This window comes from Danio rerio, chromosome 22 (genome assembly GCF_049306965.1).
Source record: "Danio rerio strain Tuebingen ecotype United States chromosome 22, GRCz12tu, whole genome shotgun sequence".
NCBI classification, from domain to species: Eukaryota; Metazoa; Chordata; class Actinopteri; order Cypriniformes; family Danionidae; genus Danio; species Danio rerio.
The window spans coordinates 10,949,602-10,968,589 of NC_133197.1; the positions used below are offsets into that span (position 1 = coordinate 10,949,602).

Sequence of the window (18,988 nt, forward strand, 5' to 3'; positions counted from 1 at the left end):
GACATGCGCAGAAGGATTGTCTGATGGAGCCAGAGGAGGAGCCGCGAAAATGAGCAGAGTCGAGCTTCCAATCAAACGCTTTATGTAAAATCAACTACGCCCCCCGAACTTCTCAGCATGCGTTTGCTGTCATATCAACACAAATGGATGTAATAACGTTAACAAATATGAGGGTTTTATATATTCAATCGCGCCAGCTCCAGGCCGCAGCGCATAACTTACTCGCGGCGTCGCGGGGTGATTCCGGCTCGCATGCGGCAGCGCCTGCTCGCTCGGCCGCCGCATCAGGCTCGATTGACTCGGACTGGAATCGGGCAGTGAGTCCAGGCATCCGGAGTAGGTCCAGCAGAGGTAACATTAGTCAGTCTGAGCTCTAAGAGGTAAGTCTCCGGCAGGCGAGAATCTAGCCGGAACTGTGTTTTGCTATCTGGGTGGCTAGGCGTGTATCAGCAAACTAATAAAGCCCGAAAAAAGCCCTGAACTTAGCGAATAAACAGTGTTCCACCAGGATCATGTATGTCAGAAACTATAGTTTACTGCTGAACTCATTTTGTCATCGTAAAATAACACAGAAATCGAATAATAACATTTCAGTCTACTTCAGTCTCCTGCCGAAGCTCAGACGCCGCGCTTTGAGAAACTGTCAATCACAGCTGTGTATCACGATGACACGCCCAGCATTAAATTACTGCTAAAAACAAACTGTTTACAAAAATGAAGATCTGCACCTATTTCAGCACAATAACCAGTGCCTTAATCGACCAGAACCATCTTTCGGGACATTTTATTGCAAGTGTAATATTTTTTTTTATTTGGGCTCAAGTCTCCTTCATTAACACGGAGGAGGCGGGCTTTATGACTTGTACTGCAGCCAGCCCCCAGGGGGCGATCTAACGGCCGAAACCTTCACTCAAACGTAGGCTTGCGGCACACTTGGTCAAAACACACAACCACAGCGGACAATGTGACTGTGTTTACATGGACATCTGTAGTCGAATTATTAGCCAAATTATTAAATGGTGGACTTTAACTGCAGTTTGGCTCTTTCATTCAGGGAATTCATTCATGTCCCTCCCGACAAACGTGATATTTGATTCGAGGAGCTGCTCTAAGCGTGTATTTTTCATGCAATGTTTGATACCGCACGGCGAATGAGAGAAAAAAAAAACTCAGCATTTCCCGGAAACTTAGATGCACACGGCAGGTAGCGTCAGAAAGCCGCGTGTGTTATTCTGGTCACAAAATCCAACACGAGGTATAGTTTGGTTGTAACTGTTAGTGCTAACTTGTTTACACTCAGTGCAATAGTTTGTTTGATACGAATAAAATACGAACTGAATAAACAAAGAGCACTGGTCGCTCACTTACCAAATCTGTAGAGACAGGACAATCACCAGCAACTAGAGCCGCGTCTTTATTTAGAGGAGACTACAAGCAAATCCGGATCTCAGCGTTTGCAGATGAGAACAGCTCTCAGGTAAACAATGTTCCTCCTTAGACACGCAAGTTATTGTTGTTGCGTGTCACTTACACTGTTAATCCACGCGTGAGTCTGCGCTCTCACAGAGAGAAAATGAAAACAAAACTTAACTGCAGCAAACTATAAAAGCAACACTTCACGATTGTTTTGCCAATACCACGTGGCGTCTCTGCCGTCTACACTCTGACAGTAATGAATATTAATGAAGTTGCACAATAGAGTGCGCTGATTGGTTTGAACCAAGCCTTACTCATGCATTAATGCAACACACTGTAAGACGTAATAAAACTCACTCTGGCACAGACGCCCAGTCTGCACGCTGGAATACAACGCTATTATGTCATGACTGTGACGCAGCTTCAAAAATTCGTTTCAAACCGGAAGTACGAATTTGCTTGAAATAACGCAAAAACAACCAATTTACACTTTTTAGTGAAATATAGGTGTCCTAATAGTGTTTTTAGCAGTGTGGGACACATATACGACTGTCAACAGCTCAAAAAATGTGTTTCGGTGTTTCGTGACCCTTTAAATTTGCACAAAAAATACCTGCTTGATGTGAGAAACCTATTATCATTGTTCATCTGAAAGAACAAATGTTCCATGTAAAACGGTAGAATGAACCTCATTGGTTATTTCATGCCATGCAAGCACATGAAAGTTGTAAACATTGTTTATGCTTGAATAAATGCATAAATTAAATACACTCATCATATAAAGTGATCATGTCTCTTGAGAAGACTTAAACGGCTCAATTCATATGCATTTGTTTCTTGATCTGAGATTTTGCTCTCTGACTTTCACTGGAGCGACAGAAACCTCTCATATTTTATTTAAAATATCTTTGTGATCAAAGGATGAATCCATTTCTTATGGGTTTGGAATGACACGGGGGCGAGTAAACAATGTCCCTTTAAGGACAAAGTTTAGATTGACATGATATCCAAACTAAAACCTGCATCCAGATGCAATTCACTAGCATCCTGCAAACGCTCGAGGTGCGATACGTCTTTTATATGAGTATACACGCGCACACACACACAGCCTTCCAGTGCTGATTAGAAAATGCATTATTCATTATAAATCTGCACACGAGTCGCACAGACGTGGAAGAATAGAAAGAGATTGAATGAGAGGAGGAGAGAGATGGAGGGTGGATGTACCCATTTTGTCAATTTCTCCTTCTCAAGAAGAGTGTAAATGTGTCATGGAGCATGTGTGCGTGTGTGTGCTTGCACATATGTGGGTGTGGCTGCCCTTTGGGACGCGTTGACCCTCTAATTGACCCTGTCCTCATAGTCACCGTCCGACACGCATGGATCCAGCGGGGCTAAACGCTTGCAACACTCCTGCCTGCCAGTCAAATCCACGGGGGGGCTGACACTCTCCAGAGCACGCACACACACATTAATATTCAGCATGTGTGTGTGTACAGACCCCGTCCCTGGTGGCCGCCTGCTACGCCGTTCCACAGTGCAGTGGTCCGTCGAGATTTAGAGACCCGAGACTGCTATTACTCACCAGCTGACAGCACGCACACACACACACACACACACACACACACACATAGATGGCAGAGCAGCTTGGAACGGCCTCAACAGCCGCGGCATGACACGAATACAGCAGTACAGCGATACCAGCACGCAGAATAGCAATCTAAACTCTCGTGGAAACCTCAGACACATTGATTTCAACCAAACTCCTGAGCGGTTAAATACTTTTGACCTTGTGCAAATAGAGTTTGTTTTGGTTTGCAAAGACGATAAACAACTGTGCAATTCTGGTGTTAGCCTCTAAAATGAATATAAAGTTGCAGCTGTTTTCTCACGCAGAACTGAAAAATGAACACCTTTTTGTTAAAGGGCCATGAAACTCCCATTTCAGCAGGATTTTTTCCACACCTCTAGTTTGGAAAAAGTCTGGAAAGTGGGTGTGTCTCGCTCTGAGTGGGAGTGTCGGTGGAGGGAAGATGGGCAGGGTTTGAATAAAAATGGGAGTTGCCATTTGTGCAGGCGCTTTTGACCGAGGAAAAACAAACACACTCGCAGTGGAGAAAGACAGTGTGTTTAATGACAGTGAAATGTTTGACAACCGCACGTCGTATAAGAGAAAAAAACCTCTGCACTTCTCTGTAACTCAGATGCACTCAGTAGGTCAGAAAGCCGTGTGTATAGACTATCTTGTCACAAAACGCAGCGGAAATTCAACACGACAGTCGGCAAAAGTTTGCTAACAGTGCTCACGTGTTTACACACAGAGAGCAGCATTTACAGCAGATCTTTCAATATTGTAGTGATATTACCTACTGTAAACTAAGTAACTTAGAAATCATTTTGACTAAGGTCTGTCTTTAAACGGTGAAAGAGTACTGCTGACCATACCAACTATGACTTTGCCATCTGAATGAACAAAGGAAGGGCGCTGATCGCACACACTTACCGAATCTGTAGACAGGACAATCAGCTCATACGGGAGCTGCGTCTTTTTTTAAAGGAGACGAGCAGCAAATCCGGATCTCACCATTGATGAGAAATGCTCTTGAGTAAAAAATTTTCCAAACAAACGCATTTCTGCTGTGCGTCGCGTCTACATGTGAGTCCAGCAGCGCTCTCATAGAGAGAAAATGAAACAAAACCTTCACATTATGAAAGCAACACTGGCGACCCGTATCTCCAAACAATTCTTATTCTTTTCCCACAACTTTTGGCAACACGACGTGTGTCGTCTCTCTACCGTCTGAGCTCTGTTTCAGGTACAGTCTAAGATTAAGTTGCAGCGTATACATAATAACGTGCGCTGATTGGTTTGGACCAAGCCTTAATGAATGAATGCAACACACTCAGAGACGTAATACGGGACGCCTCGGTAAAGACGTCCAGTCTACACGCTGGAATACACGCTAAGATCTCAAGGCTCAAAACTGGAAGTACGAATTTGCTCAAAATAAACAATTTGTAAAACAACCAATTTTTCACTTTTTAGTGTAATATATGTGTCCTAATAGTGTTTATAGCAGTGTGGGACACGTATACGACTGTCAACAGCTCAAAATGTGTTTTGGTGTTTCGTGACCCTTTAAGCTGTAGTTCTGTGAAAGTAGCTTCTAGTTTTGTTAGTTCTTGTGGAAAAGTAGTTGACTGATCGTTGAAAAGGATAAACAAGGTAGTGTTTTCATATGGGTAAAGGGTTAAATAAGAAATGCCTAAAAAGTTCCAGTTTAACAATTTATTAAAGTTGTAAATTAAAATAGTTTGCTACAGAAATGCACTAATAAATGTGTGTTACAATTGCTGCTAATTAAACCTGTAATTTGTTTTTATTAAAATTAATTTTTGCTTAATTTTTTAATTTTTTTTACATCAAAATAAACTATATTTGGCATAGTCGGAGCTTTTTTTTTAAATTTTCTTTTTATTTATAAAACATTCATGTTAACAATGTATATTGAATACCAGTGCTGCACAATATATTGTTTCAGCATCGATATCGCAATGTGTGTGTCTGCAATAGTCATATCGCCGGATGCAATGTTAAGTTGGGATTATAGTTGATCAGCACAGCTAGAAATACATTAAATTTGTGCAGTCATTGCAAAGTATAACCATATCAGTGAAACAGTCGATTGCATGTGTTTTATGTGTTGCATTTTGCCTACCGACAACCACTGTTCGTTAAATATTAACGGTTATTTAGTTGGATAATTAAATTATTATTTCATTAATGTGTCTATTTTGTGTCTGACACAAGAAATATTGCACTTTATAATCATGATTTATCTATTTATTTAAACGCAATATACAGAGTTATCATTATACAAAAATCCAGAAAATCTTTGGATTTGTATAAATAATAGGATTAAAAAAAAATAATATATTTTTTTAATCCTATAACTGATACCATTAATTGGTTAAAAACGCACCCCAAGGGTTAAAGGTTAATTGGTTATTATGAGCATCCTTAGTTTTAAAGGCATTTCAAGAAAGTTTAAAGCATTTTGGCATAAAGTCCATTTGTACAATATGATGAAGATTATACAATTTCTGTACCTGAATACTGTTTGAGTCTCTGCAAAACACTGTTAATTTGCCTTTTTTCAATGCTCTATTGTAATAATTTTGCTTGTAATTTTATTATTTTTTATACATCATTTATACCCTTACACAATCACCCCAATTAATCTAAATGAATGATTTCTTTCTAAAAAAGAGAGAGTTGTTTAAGCTATCTAGTGAAATTGCTTTTATATCGCATTATGTATTGCAAAAAAACAAAATATCGCAGTGTCCGTTTTTAATTACTATCGTGCAGCCCTATACAGTAGTGTGGTGATACAACGAAAATCGATCTATTTATTTGTGAAACTCTGCCTCAGAAATGTAAGAAAAATCGTAAGTTTGTTTGCCTGCAAACAGCAGAATAAGAAAAGCAGAGATTTCTATGCTGATTACACGCATATGCACTCATGTCGAGGCCGTGGTAAACTCAGACGTTCCGTGAAAGCCCCTAGACAGGAATTTTCCGATAAACAGCCACACGCTCAAGCATACGGCCGTGCTATGGGGGAAATAATGACATCATGGTCACGGCAGGTCTGCTGGCAGAGCGTAGGCGACTGTGGGCCATGGAGAGGAAACGCCACTATGTGTGTGTGCTGTGTGTGTGTGTGTGTTTCCTGAAAGGCTGGGAAACACTAGCGTCGGCTGGGGGAAAAAACCTTTGAGGCTGTTCATCAAGCTGTTCATGGAATCCGCGTGTTTCACCAACGGAGGCTTCCAGCAGAGAGAAAGGAAAGGAAGGATTGATGAGGTCTGAAAGACGATAGTAGGTGAGAGGAATGAAAAAAAATGACAGCGCAAAATTGCAGAGGGACAAAATAAAATAAAAAAATCGGCAGAAGTGTGAAGTGTGTGACTTTTCCAGATGAACTTTCCACATGCTTTCAGTGGGATTTCAGGAATATTTAGAGAGAAAAAATGTGTCTTGGTGTCTTGCGGTGGAAGTCAAGACTGAGATGGCGTGTTTTACAAGTCTTTGTGGAGTTTAGAAACACAACGTGGCAGTTTCTGACCTTGACTTTTGTCTGTTTTGGGTCTCGCTGGAACTGAGGTAACATTAAAACATGCTGGAGTTTGCAGCAGATCTGCTGAGAAATTGCCTCAGTACCAGACTGCATTTCCAGCTACTTTAAAGCCGAACAATGACGTAACCGACAGTAACCTGCCTGCAAATGTTGCATTTTGATAGGCTGTTGAGAATTACTTTATCTTAGTTTCTTCCCGTATAGTCCCCCTTTTAACACCGAGATGAAAAAAGCTCCTTTCCGTGGTCCACTTTCCCAGAATCCACCTGGAAGCAGACGGCATGCATTAGTGCCTCCTGTATCAAAAGACATCTGCCTACTAGCCAATTTTACACAACAGTGAGAGAAATCAAGGCTGAGATGTAACTCTTTGAGTCATCTTAGGCTGGCAGACATTGACATTTTAGACAATCGATTGATACAAACCAACTTCAAGGAGTGTTGTGGTCGGGTCTTGCAGCTCTCTGAAGCAGAAATGACCTTCCCGTTGTCTCCAGGAATAATGGAAAGACCCGTCTTGTTGAGATCAAACTCTATATTTACAAAACAAAGTTATGGCTATTCAATTTGATTGGATGAAGCTTATTTAAATAGATAGTTTGAAAATATGCTGTTAATTTACTCACCTTCTGGCTATTCAAAAGGTAGGTGACCTTTTTCTTCAGAAGAACATTTAGAAAATGAACATGACTTAGAAAATACTGTTTAATCCACAGTTTAGCTATGTATCCTAAATTCTGTATTAAACGACGATAGTTTTATTTCATAATAATTCACTTAATAATCATTTATTAATTTTGTTGATCTGTTTTCCAGTAATTGCTGTCAGCTGTCAGTGTGATTTACAGTACTCTTAAAGAATGGTAAAATCACTCAAGTGGCTTATTTAATAGAAAAAACATTTGCTTTATACAGGAAAGGAAACTTTTTGATCACTGTCACTGAAGCAAGCACATGGTTTCAACTCCACATATACACACACACAAGGTTTTCTTTCAGGATACGGCAGGTCTGGGCTTTCACTCTTTGGTTTTCTTAAACGATTCCAAAGTTTGACAGAAGAACTGTCAAAACAAAGTATGTTGTCTGTTGAAACCCATTTAGCTAAAGCAGAGCAGAAAGACTCGCCGGAGACCTTTTCAAATAAATGCGTGTTTCAGCTTAAGCGGAAAGGCCGAGACTTTCGAAAATTTGTTTGCTCAAGTACCTTTGTTTACTCCAAGTTTTCTCTGGCAGAACATGCACGCAGCGGCACAAAAACGTGTTTATGTCCGTGTGTTTTCCTATACTCGTGCTCACCAGCCAGACCAAAACTGCCTCACAAAACCACACATTCTCATCCCAACAGTAAGAATATTCCTAGTTGTTTTTTATCGGCTGCTTCTGTTTTTCACCACCACATATATTAATTTCGATAAATGTGCTGTAAATGAACAAAAATTATCACAGACGTCAATGTGAAGTATACCAACTAGTGGCAACAAACAGAACTGCAAAAAAATAATTTTGTCCAAACAAATAAGACAATTTAATTAAACGTAGGTTGTGATTTATGCATGTTTTCGTATTTATTTATTATTTCAAGTTGCATGATGGAACCTTGAGCTTAGTTAGATATTGTATAAGAATTAATATATATTCTAGAAAATTTACAATAACACAAAAAGTAGTGAGGGTCATTACGTACTGTTTTTATTTTTAAATTTCAAACTTTTTTGCTAAATGATAATTTCCAAAAGAAATTATTTGTATAATGTATAACGTTTTTACTATAAAATAATGAAAATAACACTAGAACACAATCTCATGGCAATTACTTAATAAAAAATACTTTTAGATTTAGCAACTTGAAATATTGAGATTTTGCTGAAACAGAGTGTGAAGGGGAAGGGCTTCAAAATTTAACAATATAATGTGGCAATAAGATCGTAACTGTACTGTGCGTTTACACCGTGGCCATATTCATCTATGTAAACACACAAAACAACATTAACATTATAGCAGACACTGTAAAAAGCTCATTCCCAGACTTGTCTGAAAGGATATTTGATTGTCATCAAATGACAGAATGTTGTAGGAATACTATGCAGGACTTATTATTAGAGATTTTATATAGCGAAGATTAAAAAAATCAAGACGGTAAAACATAAAGGCGGTTATGAGTATATTAAAACATGTGCTTTTTTGTTGTAAAAATTTGAGACAATACTAATTTGTGCATCTCCTTACTTCCATGTGCAGCCATGCTGCTGTTGTGGCTGTTGAATTCTGCCCCTTGGTTTCAAATGTGGTCCTGAAAAACCTCCATTTCAAGGGGTCTAGCCCTTCTCCTTAGCCCTACGCCTTCAAGCTAAAGAGAACTGAGACACCCGTACCCCTTCATGTGAACGTGCAAAACGAGGGGTGAAGGGAAGGGCTGAGGGGTAGAATTGGGATCGGGCCTTAGTACGATCTGCTCATCTCCCAATGATGGTGGGGTTTGGGGGCACAAATTAGCCACTTTTCTGCTCATACATAAAATCATTACATTTCTTCATGAGATTAAGCTGTATTATAGTATAAACAGACAAATTTCAATAAGCTTATTTATCATAAAACTGCCAATAGTAATGTAACACTCAAGGATCTGCTAAAATAGCCAAACAGGTTTACCACATGAAAGAATTTCACTTTACCCAAGTTATTTTTTTATGTATATATTGCAATATTCATAAAAAAAATCCACATGAATGCTTTCCAGTACTGGGTTACAGCTGGAAAGGCATCAGTTGTGTAAAATATATGCTGAATAATTTGGCGGTTCATTCCGCTGTGGCGGTCCTTAAAGAATAAAGCGACAAAGCCAAAGGAAAATGAATGTAACATAAATGTTAATTATTAAAATATAATCTATAAAACCTTTATATATATATATATATATATATATATATATATATATATATATATATATATATATATATATATATATAGTATTCCTCTATCTATATATTATAATCTATGCTACATTTTTTTTTTACCGCTTTCCCCCCAACAAACTCTTTTTTTCGCCCAAGACAATCCTCGTACATCAACCTACAGTGTGTGTTTATTAAAAAGCGCATCTCGTTATGCAAATACTGAGAGTTTTTCATGTACATTGCAGTGCGTATATCTCCGCGTGTCTCTCTCTGTCTGTAGGGAAAGCGCGAGCGTTGATCAGCTGGGAACAAGCGTTTGTGTGTGTATTTGCGTGTCGGGCTCCCTGTGGCGCTGCCTGCCAGGCGCTGTCACCAGCCCGTGATTGACAGCTCTGATAAGCGGGGAGGCAGGCTGCAAATTCTGCCAGCGCACGTCACGCTCAACGCTGCCAATGTACGTCACACTCACCCTGTCGGCCTGGTATCAGTCAAGAGAGAGGGAGAGAGAGAGGCAGTTAGCGGAATGAAAGACTGCCGCAAGCCGGAGAGGGAAGTAGAGCGCGGAAGAAGAGGAAAGAGAGAGAGAGAGAGAGAGAGAGAGAGAGAGAGACTGTCAGGCGAGAGCAACGGAGGGAAAAAAAAAGACCGTGGAAACAGTCACACAGGAGAACAAGAGACTCGGACGGAGGAGAGGAAACTCGTGGACAGGTGGGACGGTTTTGGGAGGAGGAGGAGACAACGAAAGAGAGAGTTTATGAACAGCTCACCTGCAGATGGAAATGAGCATATTCCCTCGAGTGACGGAGCAACAGCGGCCCGCTTCCTCAGTGTCTTTTTAAATAGCACACATACACAAAAATAGATTGTTGTCAGAATATTACAAGTTGTTTTCCAATTACTGTTATCAATTTAGCCGCGGAAGAAACAAACGAGCGGACGTTTAAGGCCCGTTCACCTTCACACCAAAGGTCGCTGATTGTCGTTAGAGTCGTTCGCGCGCTTTTAAGCAGGATGTGTTCTGATTGGCTGCCCTTATATTTAGTGTTCATCAGCTTGGGAAAACACTTCCTATCAATGATATCTCAGACAGTAGCTGCGTCTCAAATGGCACACTATACACTTACACTCAACAGCAGAGCCTATATGTATGAAGTGTCGTCTCAAATGGAGCAGTTTTTTTTACTAAGCGGAAATTCAAACCGTTTTCTTGATGGCATTTGACGGTTGCCAAATCAGTGAAATAAATGACTAAATCAAATCAAATAATACCTTCCATGATTATAACCACATTTAACACCAGGAGGCGTTAAAATCACTCTCGTAGCAGAATTTTGCTTTCACCATCCAAAATAAATAAAATTGTCCAACATGATCGCTCCGCCCCTTCCGCCATGTGCAAAACCTGTGGCTGTTGAGTGCGTGAAGTGTCCATCATTCCAGACTACATTTTACCAGTCGAAAAAATGCATCATCTGGGTAATTAAAGTCCACTTATTCTTTTAGAGTTTTCAGTGTGAACACACTACTTAAACTATTTATACTACAAACTGGTGTAGAATAGCGCATAAGTATGCGATTTGGGACGCAGCTAGTGTTGCCCACTTAGCAATTTTGTTGCTAGATTTAGCAACTTTTCAGACTACCCCAGCATTTTTTTTAAAAAAGCACCTTACAACAAATTTAGCAATTTTTTAATATTCATTTGACTACTTTTAGCAATTTTAAAAAGTGACTTAAAAGAGCAGTGGCTGCAGGCTTGACTCAGTAGTGCTAGCTCAGATGGTTTTTCATAACTGTTTTTTATAAATGTCAATTTACTGACATTTGTTAACATTTATAATTATTGGTAATTTAGGTAGCAATAAAATCCAATAGTGCTATAATTGTTGACACTTTCACAATTGTGGTAATTTCACAAGTTTAAAAAAGTACACAAGTTTAAAAGAATGTAACTGTTCATTCATTCATTCATTTTTTTGTTGGCTTAGTCCTTTTATTAATCCGGGGTCGCCACAGCGGAACGAACCGCCAACTTATCCAGCAAGTTTTTACGCAGCGGATGCCCTTCCACCCGCAACCCATCTCTGGGAAAGAATGTAACTGTTCGTTATCAATATTATATTTAAAAATAAAAAAAATTCTTATCAAAAAGTGTTTGTATTTTACAAATAGTCAACAATTTTTTTCATTTAAATCTAATTGGACATATTTCAAATAATGTTTTTGCTGAGGATGCCAGTCAATTTGAGAAAACATTAATTATTTTGTATACTACATAAAGATGTAGTTTTAAGTTTTGATTACGCAATGACATAATCACGCAAAGTAATATGTTAATAAAAACCTATTCTTTGTGCATCTGGATGTAATGTTTTAATGTAATATAGAACATGGCACCTCAGACAGTAGAGACATAATGGCCTTGTCAGATACTACGTGATGACATCACTGATATGCAAATTAGTGTGTGATATCATCTGGCAACATTTAGCTACTTTTCAGGCAGGGTTTAACTACTTTTTATTGGAGATAGTTGGCAAGACTGATCGTAGAGCAATAACAAGTAACCTGGTGCTGTTTGTGGTATTAGCAACTGTACTAAATTATAGGGGCCCTAGTGATCGGATACTATATCCTGTGTTGCTAGATATAGCTGACTTTTTCCAGCACAAAAGCTGTCCAAAACTTGCCCAAATGCACAAAAACGCCCAAAATATTAGATTAATATTTTATATAATTAGCCTAGTTACTTTAACTGTCATCATTTTAACCACAGAGTAAGGAACACCAGCAGTCACTGAACCACAACATAACCGGATCAATTCGAAACGCTGCACCCTGTCACCCACACACTGCACTTAATGTTGTGTAGATTGCACTTCGAAATGGGGTATAAATTTGCCCCTTTTGGCTTTTTAAATTAGTTTGCTCATAATTAGCTGCTGCTTGTCAATCAGACAATGCTTCTATGTTTGTTCTTGCTGTCAATTGCAGAAAAAAAATTATCGATAAAAGTGTCATGATAAACTGCTGCGAGTTTGATAAAGTATCATGATGAATGCTGCGTGATGCGCGTGCACGCGAAGGGGAGTTAGATTTGTCCGGGACCCTGTATTTTAATACAACTTTCCTTGACCTCCTCTTGCAGGTGGGCCCACATGGTTTGTGCTATACACTGGTCCCTACTAAATGAACGGAGCACATAGTTATGTTTTGTTAAATAAGTTGCTTATAAAATTTAAGTTTCAAAACCGCCCAAATTTTGTTAACCCACCAATGCCATTTTTTACCAGCACAATTAAATTTAAAATCGCCCAATCTGGAAACACTGACTACCAAAGTTGGCAAGCCGGGGTGTTACAGACTGTACCTAAGAGCTGTGGACTGGGGAGGGGTGTGGAATTACTGGAGCTTTCCGGGGAAATAACAAAATGGGAGGGTGGCGGGAGATGTGTCTGAAATACAGGAGACTCTGGGGAAAAAACGAGTGTTGGAAGATTTGGTTTAGGGATGGGGTTTGGTGCCACGCCCCCTTGAAAAAAACAATATACGTTTTCGTAGGAACTCGTATGAATTAGCCACTAAACCAGAAATGTTCAAACTGGGGCTCGCTGGCCAAAGTTAGCCTATTGTAACCTTTGATTTGGCCCAACATTTCATCTAAGAAGAGAGTGAGAATGATAGAGAGGTTTGGGGCGAACAATTTTAAGACGACATGAAGGAAGTCATCATTTCTAATTTGATGTAGTTTGTTTTATTGCTGAGCTCCAAAAAAGCAAACTGAAATGAAATGTTTCAATTAAATGTTGTAAATAAATTTGAATAAATTTAAAATGTAAATTCTATCATTTAATAGGTTGAGGACTACTGTGAGCAAATAAAATCATTAAAATGTTTTGTTTTTATAACATATAAATAAGTATTAGTCAATATAAAGTAGTCATTTTTAAATATTAATAAATAAATTACCAATTTACCCATTTACATGGCCCACTAGCCTCAATCAATTTTTTCTTAAGAAAATAGTTTGGGCAACCCTGCACTAAACCCTGCACTAAACTGACAAAACGTAAAATAGTCATCAGTAATTTAACGCAGTCAAAGATAAATAAATACATGCAAATAAAAATCGTTGACTGAGATTTCCAAGACTTCATATTTTTACTCTAGAGTACATCACAGGGATGTTTAACAGAGACTTCGGTTTACTTCATAATTTAATGGAGTTTACCTCAAGAGGTTACCTTATATTTTATTCTGACTGAGTTTACTACAGAATTCACATCAGATTTTACTCTGGAGTTCACCACAGATGTTTCAAATAGGTCTACACCTCTGTTGCAACTTCAGATTATACCTTAAAACATGAAGTTTTACCTTCTACCTTTACAAAAATGTTACCTTTATGGAATTTTTGTGTCTTTTTAAATGAAAACAGATTGCTTTTTAATTTTGGTGGTAATCAGTTAGCGTTATTCTTATTTGTTAGACTTCGTGTGCTAAATGAATAATGTAGATCAGTGGTTTTCAAGGGTTTTGGACCAACAGGTCAGATTCTGATCCATTAAATCACAAAAAAAAAAAAAAAAAAACTAGCTACTACTTATGCTAGATGTTTCTAATGCAGCGTCTATGGGCAGGACAGTAAATTTGACATTGTTCTCTCTTCTGGCTGCAATTATCATTCTTACAGTTTTTCTTTTTTTCTGAAAGTCTTCATTGGATTTTTCTTTTATTAGTTGAGCAAATAGGATAGTAAATAATACATTTTTTATACTGTCCTATTTTTTCATGCGCAGAAAATTTACCAAATCTACTTAAAAAAGCCTCAGCCAGGACTTGAGAAAGCAACCTTCTTGCTGTGAGGCAACTTTGCTAACCACTGAGCCACAATGCAGCCCATTTATTCCATAACAAGGAATGAAAATATTTTTAGAAGATTGACACTGACATATAGCCAGACAACGTCTTACAGCAGTCACTGAATTAAGACACGCATGTCTTTTGGATCAGACACACAAACACACACACACACACACACACACACACACACACACACACGCTGCATCCCACTCAAAACAGTATTTCAGACTGAACTTGTTAAAAGAGTTACTTCATATTTTACTCCTGACTGAGTTTATCGTACATTTTCAGCTTAGAGTTTACCACATATATTTAAAATACACCTCAGGCTTGACCTCAGATTCTACTTGGCATTTTTCCTCAGCCTTTACAAACATATTACCTCAGATTTGATATAATGGAAATGCACCTTACTGTTTGTATTGTTATATTTTGCATTAATTGGTTTGCACTCTCATTTTAAGTCAAGTTTGTGCTAGATGAATCACGTAAAAAACATATTTTATCATCCTGCAGGAGGAGTTTGTGCCATATAGGCAGGTCCAGTGATGTAGAACCCAGCAGCTATCGGTCACAAGAAAGCCTTGGCAGTGTCATTCTGTAAGCGTGGACGCCTGAGAACGTGTTTTCATCAACTCAACCCCTGACACCATCAAGATCCTTCTCGGTATCGACAAAGAAGACAGAAAGTCAAGCTCCAAGGAACTCCGCGAGGTCATTCACTGCCTGGATTCGACCACAGACTTAGGTAAAGACAGCTTCTCACTGGACCTGATTAAACGCTGTCAAAGTTTATAATTTTACCTTCTATATGAGGTCATGCCGCTTGTCGGAAAGCTTTAACTCATGCGGCTCATGAGTAAGGATGAGTAATGTCTCCTGATCTCAATCATCATGGGATCATCTTCTCAATTCCTCCAGTCCAAGGGGTAAAATGTGGAGGATTTTGAAGAATATGAGCTGGTTTTCATTTTGCAGGATTTGTGTGGCATTTCAAGGGCTGGTGTATAGATGTTGTTGAGCACTGCATTGGTATTTTATTGTTTTAGTTATTCAAAAAAATACATCATTTACATTCCATGCTCAATCTGAAGATAATTACTGTGGATAATTTGCTGCGGTTGTTATTTCATACATGTTACCTAAACTAAAAAAAAATCTCTTTAGATTAAAATGACAGATCGAGTTTCATTTAAAATCAGAGTACGGTCTGCATATTCATAATGGGAGTTTAAGATTCTCCACTCGGGTTGCTGCAGGCCTTTTTGGCAGTTTCGAATGCTTCATGGAAGATGTGTAGGAGACCTGGTAACCGAATCTCAATAATTAAGATTTACTGGGAAAATTGTGGCCTCTCTGTAGATAAGAGTGTGTTAGTTACTGTACATACACCTCCGCTGGTCGAAACCAATGTGTGCTCATACACACACATAGTATTAGACGTACGATGGGATTTAATTTTTTACAGTGGCCGAAATGGCTTAACATGCTGCAGTTTAAGAAAACACATGCAATTACAGAAATCAGCAGCAAAAAGAGAAAATATCTTCATCTGTTTGACAGCACAATGCTGCAAATCCTCACAATGCATGCACAGTTTTAAACAACATGCTGCATTTTCCCACAACTCAAACAATTCATTAAAATGTACTGCAATTTTTCACAATGCAAACAAATGACAAAAGCATGCTACATTTTCTCATAACGCAAACAACTTACGAAACTGTGCTGGATTTTCTCACAACGCAAACAAATTACGAAAACGCACTGCATTTTTGCTCAACGCAAACAAATTACAAAAACGCAATGCATTTTCTCACAACGCAAACAAATTAAGAAAACATCTGCATTTTCTTACAACACAATTTACGAAAACAATGCATTTTCTCACAACACAAACAAATTACAAAAATGCACTGTATTTTCTCACAACACATACAATTTACGAAAACGCCTGCATTTTAATACAACACAAACAAATTACGAAATGCACTGCATTTTCTTACAACACATACAATTTACGAAAACGCCTGCATTTTATTACAACACAAACAAATTACGAAATGCACTGCATTTTCTTACAACACATACAATTTACGAAAACGCCTGCATTTTATTAAAACACAAATAAATTACGAAATGCGCTGCATTTTCTTACAACACATACAATTTACGAAAACGCCTGCATTTTCTTACAACACAAACAAATTAACAAAACACACTGCATTTTCTCACAATGCAAACAATTTACGAAAACACTGCATTTTCTCACAGCTCAAACAAATTAATTAAATACACTGTATTTTCTCACAACGCAAACAATTTACGAAAACACTGCATTTTCTCACAGCGCAAACAAATTAATTAAATACACTGCATTTTCTCACAACTCAAACAATTTATGAATACACTGCATTTTCTCACAATGAAAACAAATTAATAAAAAGTGCTGCATTTTCTCATGATGAAAACAATTTACGAAAATGCACTGCATTTTCTCACAACGCAAACAAATTATGAAAATGCCTGCATTTTCTCACAACACAAATTAATAAAATACTCTGCATTTTCTCACAATGCAAACAAACTAATAAAACGCACTGCATTTTTTCATAAAGAAAACAATTTCCAAAATCGCCTGCAAATTCTTACACCGCTTTCAAATACCACAGAACACAAAGGAAATGTTTCAAGGGCACCCTAAAACATGACGGACCCAGCTAGACCTTACCTTACCTTACCTTACCTACAACTTTATCCAGCAATAGTCATGGCACAGTGGTGTACATCAAATTTGTTGGGTCTCCTGGAAACATTTCCATTGTATTTCGTGCTATTTGAAAGTGTTGTGAGAAAATGCAGCGCATTTTTTATTTGCATAAGTTGTGAAAATTTGCTGCACCTGTGCTTTCAAACTGATAAAAATCTTGTCTTAATTTGATATTAGTTTTGTAATTGCAGAATGTTAAGCTATATCGGCCACCGTAAATTTATGATTAATGATATTTGACACGGCCTTTAAAGGCCTTTAAGGTAATATCTGATATTGTTTATTATGACCCTATGGTATGATTACCAATACTTTGTGTGTAACCTTATACTAGCTTAATGTTACCTGAATATTTCTCACATTTGATTTCTAGTAGAAGTGTGTACAGGCAACTCTGCATGCGATGTAATTATCATGGAATAACGTCAAGCATTACAACCCACCACCGTGCAGATGCCAAATGTTGTTTCATGAAGTTAAGATATGAATTATTTTAAGTTCAAGTTGCGTCACCATCCTCTCTCTCCATGCTTCCTCCGGTGTGTTTACTTGCACGCCAAACTAACGACCCGACAACGGCGAAAACAAACAGCAGTAAGATGGCCGACTCTGGCGCGCGGCTTGAATATCTGACATTCGTTTGTTCCGTCGCCGTCGCTCCGAGCGACAGAGGCCAATTACTGCAGCAGCCGCGTGACCTTTAGCATGCAGATGAGCCGTGCAGCGCACGCACTTATGTGTGTGTGCGGCCAGTAAACATTAACGGGAACGGAAGAGCGGAGCCATAATGACGCGCGGATCGTTAGAGGCTCGTTAGGGAGCACGAGACGGGGGATATTAAAGAGCAGTTAAGCAGACGCACACCTTTCTACAGTACGCACACACATTTTGTGTAATATGAACCCCCTCACACACCCATTTATCCATAAATCTAGCACATGTAGACACTTCGCCTCTCTAAAACACACAAACTTTTACACACGCTTTACCTGCCTAACCCACACATACACCCACAATTCAACGCATAGAGCATCTCTCAAGTTTTATGTGTGCGAGCGCAGCGCTGCCGGGGTCTTTCAGCACGCTGGCATTAGTATTCACAGACAGCGCTTCCCTTCAGTGCCTGAATTAATTTTCCACCGCTCGTGTGTGAGTGTGTGTGTGTGTGTGTGTGTATCGCATCACAGAGAGCGGCGAGACCTCGGCGGAGCGAGCGAGAGACAGTGTGTGGTGATCTCCCTGAGTCTCAAGCCTCTTTTTCCTGTTATTTTATTGCGATTTAAATACTTCACTCGTCTAATGCATGTAATCTGACTAATCAGTGCAGGAAATTGCCCACAGTCTGTTTCTAAAGAGGAAACCGTTCTGCGCTCAAACCACCACAGAGAGAAACAGGCTTCCGACGGAAAAGCAGCGTGTGCGGAGAACGAAGATTGAGCATGTGTGTGCGTGTGTGTGTGTGTGTGTGTGTGTGTGGTATTTGTATTCCTTCCACGTTCTCCGCAGCACACCGGATAATTCCGCTTTTTCCCTCTTATTTTGATATATGCAGCTCCTGAGTCAGCGTGCGCCTGCGAGGACGTGCTTTTATTGCGCACTCTCTCTCTCTCTCTTGCGCTCGCTCTTGTCTGTCGGATGAATAATATGCCGTCCAGGGGGCCCTTGTGCTGTACGGACAGCAGTGAGAGAGAGAGATTGCTGGTTTGCTGCTTTACCAGTTTTTTTTGTGTGTGTGTGTGTGTGTGTGTGTTTGATTGAAGACCTCCGGCGTATCCGCACACCGCCGGCTAATTAATTGATCGATTCGGCACGTGCAGAGGGCCTGGCGTCTCGTTGAGCGCGAGAGACGCTCTTGCTAATTGAGATTCCGTGTCCGTGCACGCTAAACATTTGGAAAG

At 39.1% G+C, this 18,988-nt stretch overlaps 1 protein-coding gene and 1 long non-coding RNA gene across 5 annotated transcripts in view; one reads left to right on the forward strand and one right to left on the reverse strand.

Moving 5' to 3' along the window:
- The window catches only part of sgsh (N-sulfoglucosamine sulfohydrolase (sulfamidase)), a 330,538-nt gene that overhangs the window by 94,439 nt on the left and 217,111 nt on the right, over window positions 1–18,988 (forward strand). Inside the window, exons 1-2 of one of the 2 annotated variants that reach the window (XM_073936643.1) lie at window positions 9,944–10,165; window positions 14,837–15,068. The gene's annotated coding sequence lies outside the window, so the exon portion shown is untranslated. Of the gene's footprint in view, window positions 1–9,943; window positions 10,166–14,836; window positions 15,069–18,988 lie in introns of those variants that run through there. The other variant, XM_073936642.1, reaches the window with a different exon arrangement.
- Window positions 3,530–10,465, reverse strand: LOC141380178 (uncharacterized). Of its 3 annotated transcripts, XR_012397779.1 has the most exons (5): window positions 10,413–10,465; window positions 10,225–10,288; window positions 7,187–7,219; window positions 6,987–7,093; window positions 3,530–6,826 (listed from the first exon to the last, which is right to left on the reverse strand). It is a non-coding gene; the product is annotated as an uncharacterized lncRNA (long non-coding RNA). The 3 variants fall into 3 exon arrangements; XR_012397781.1 differs by lacking the exon at window positions 7,187–7,219 and having other exon boundaries at window positions 5,247–6,826; XR_012397780.1 differs by lacking the exons at window positions 10,225–10,288; window positions 10,413–10,465 and having other exon boundaries at window positions 4,898–6,826; window positions 7,187–7,925.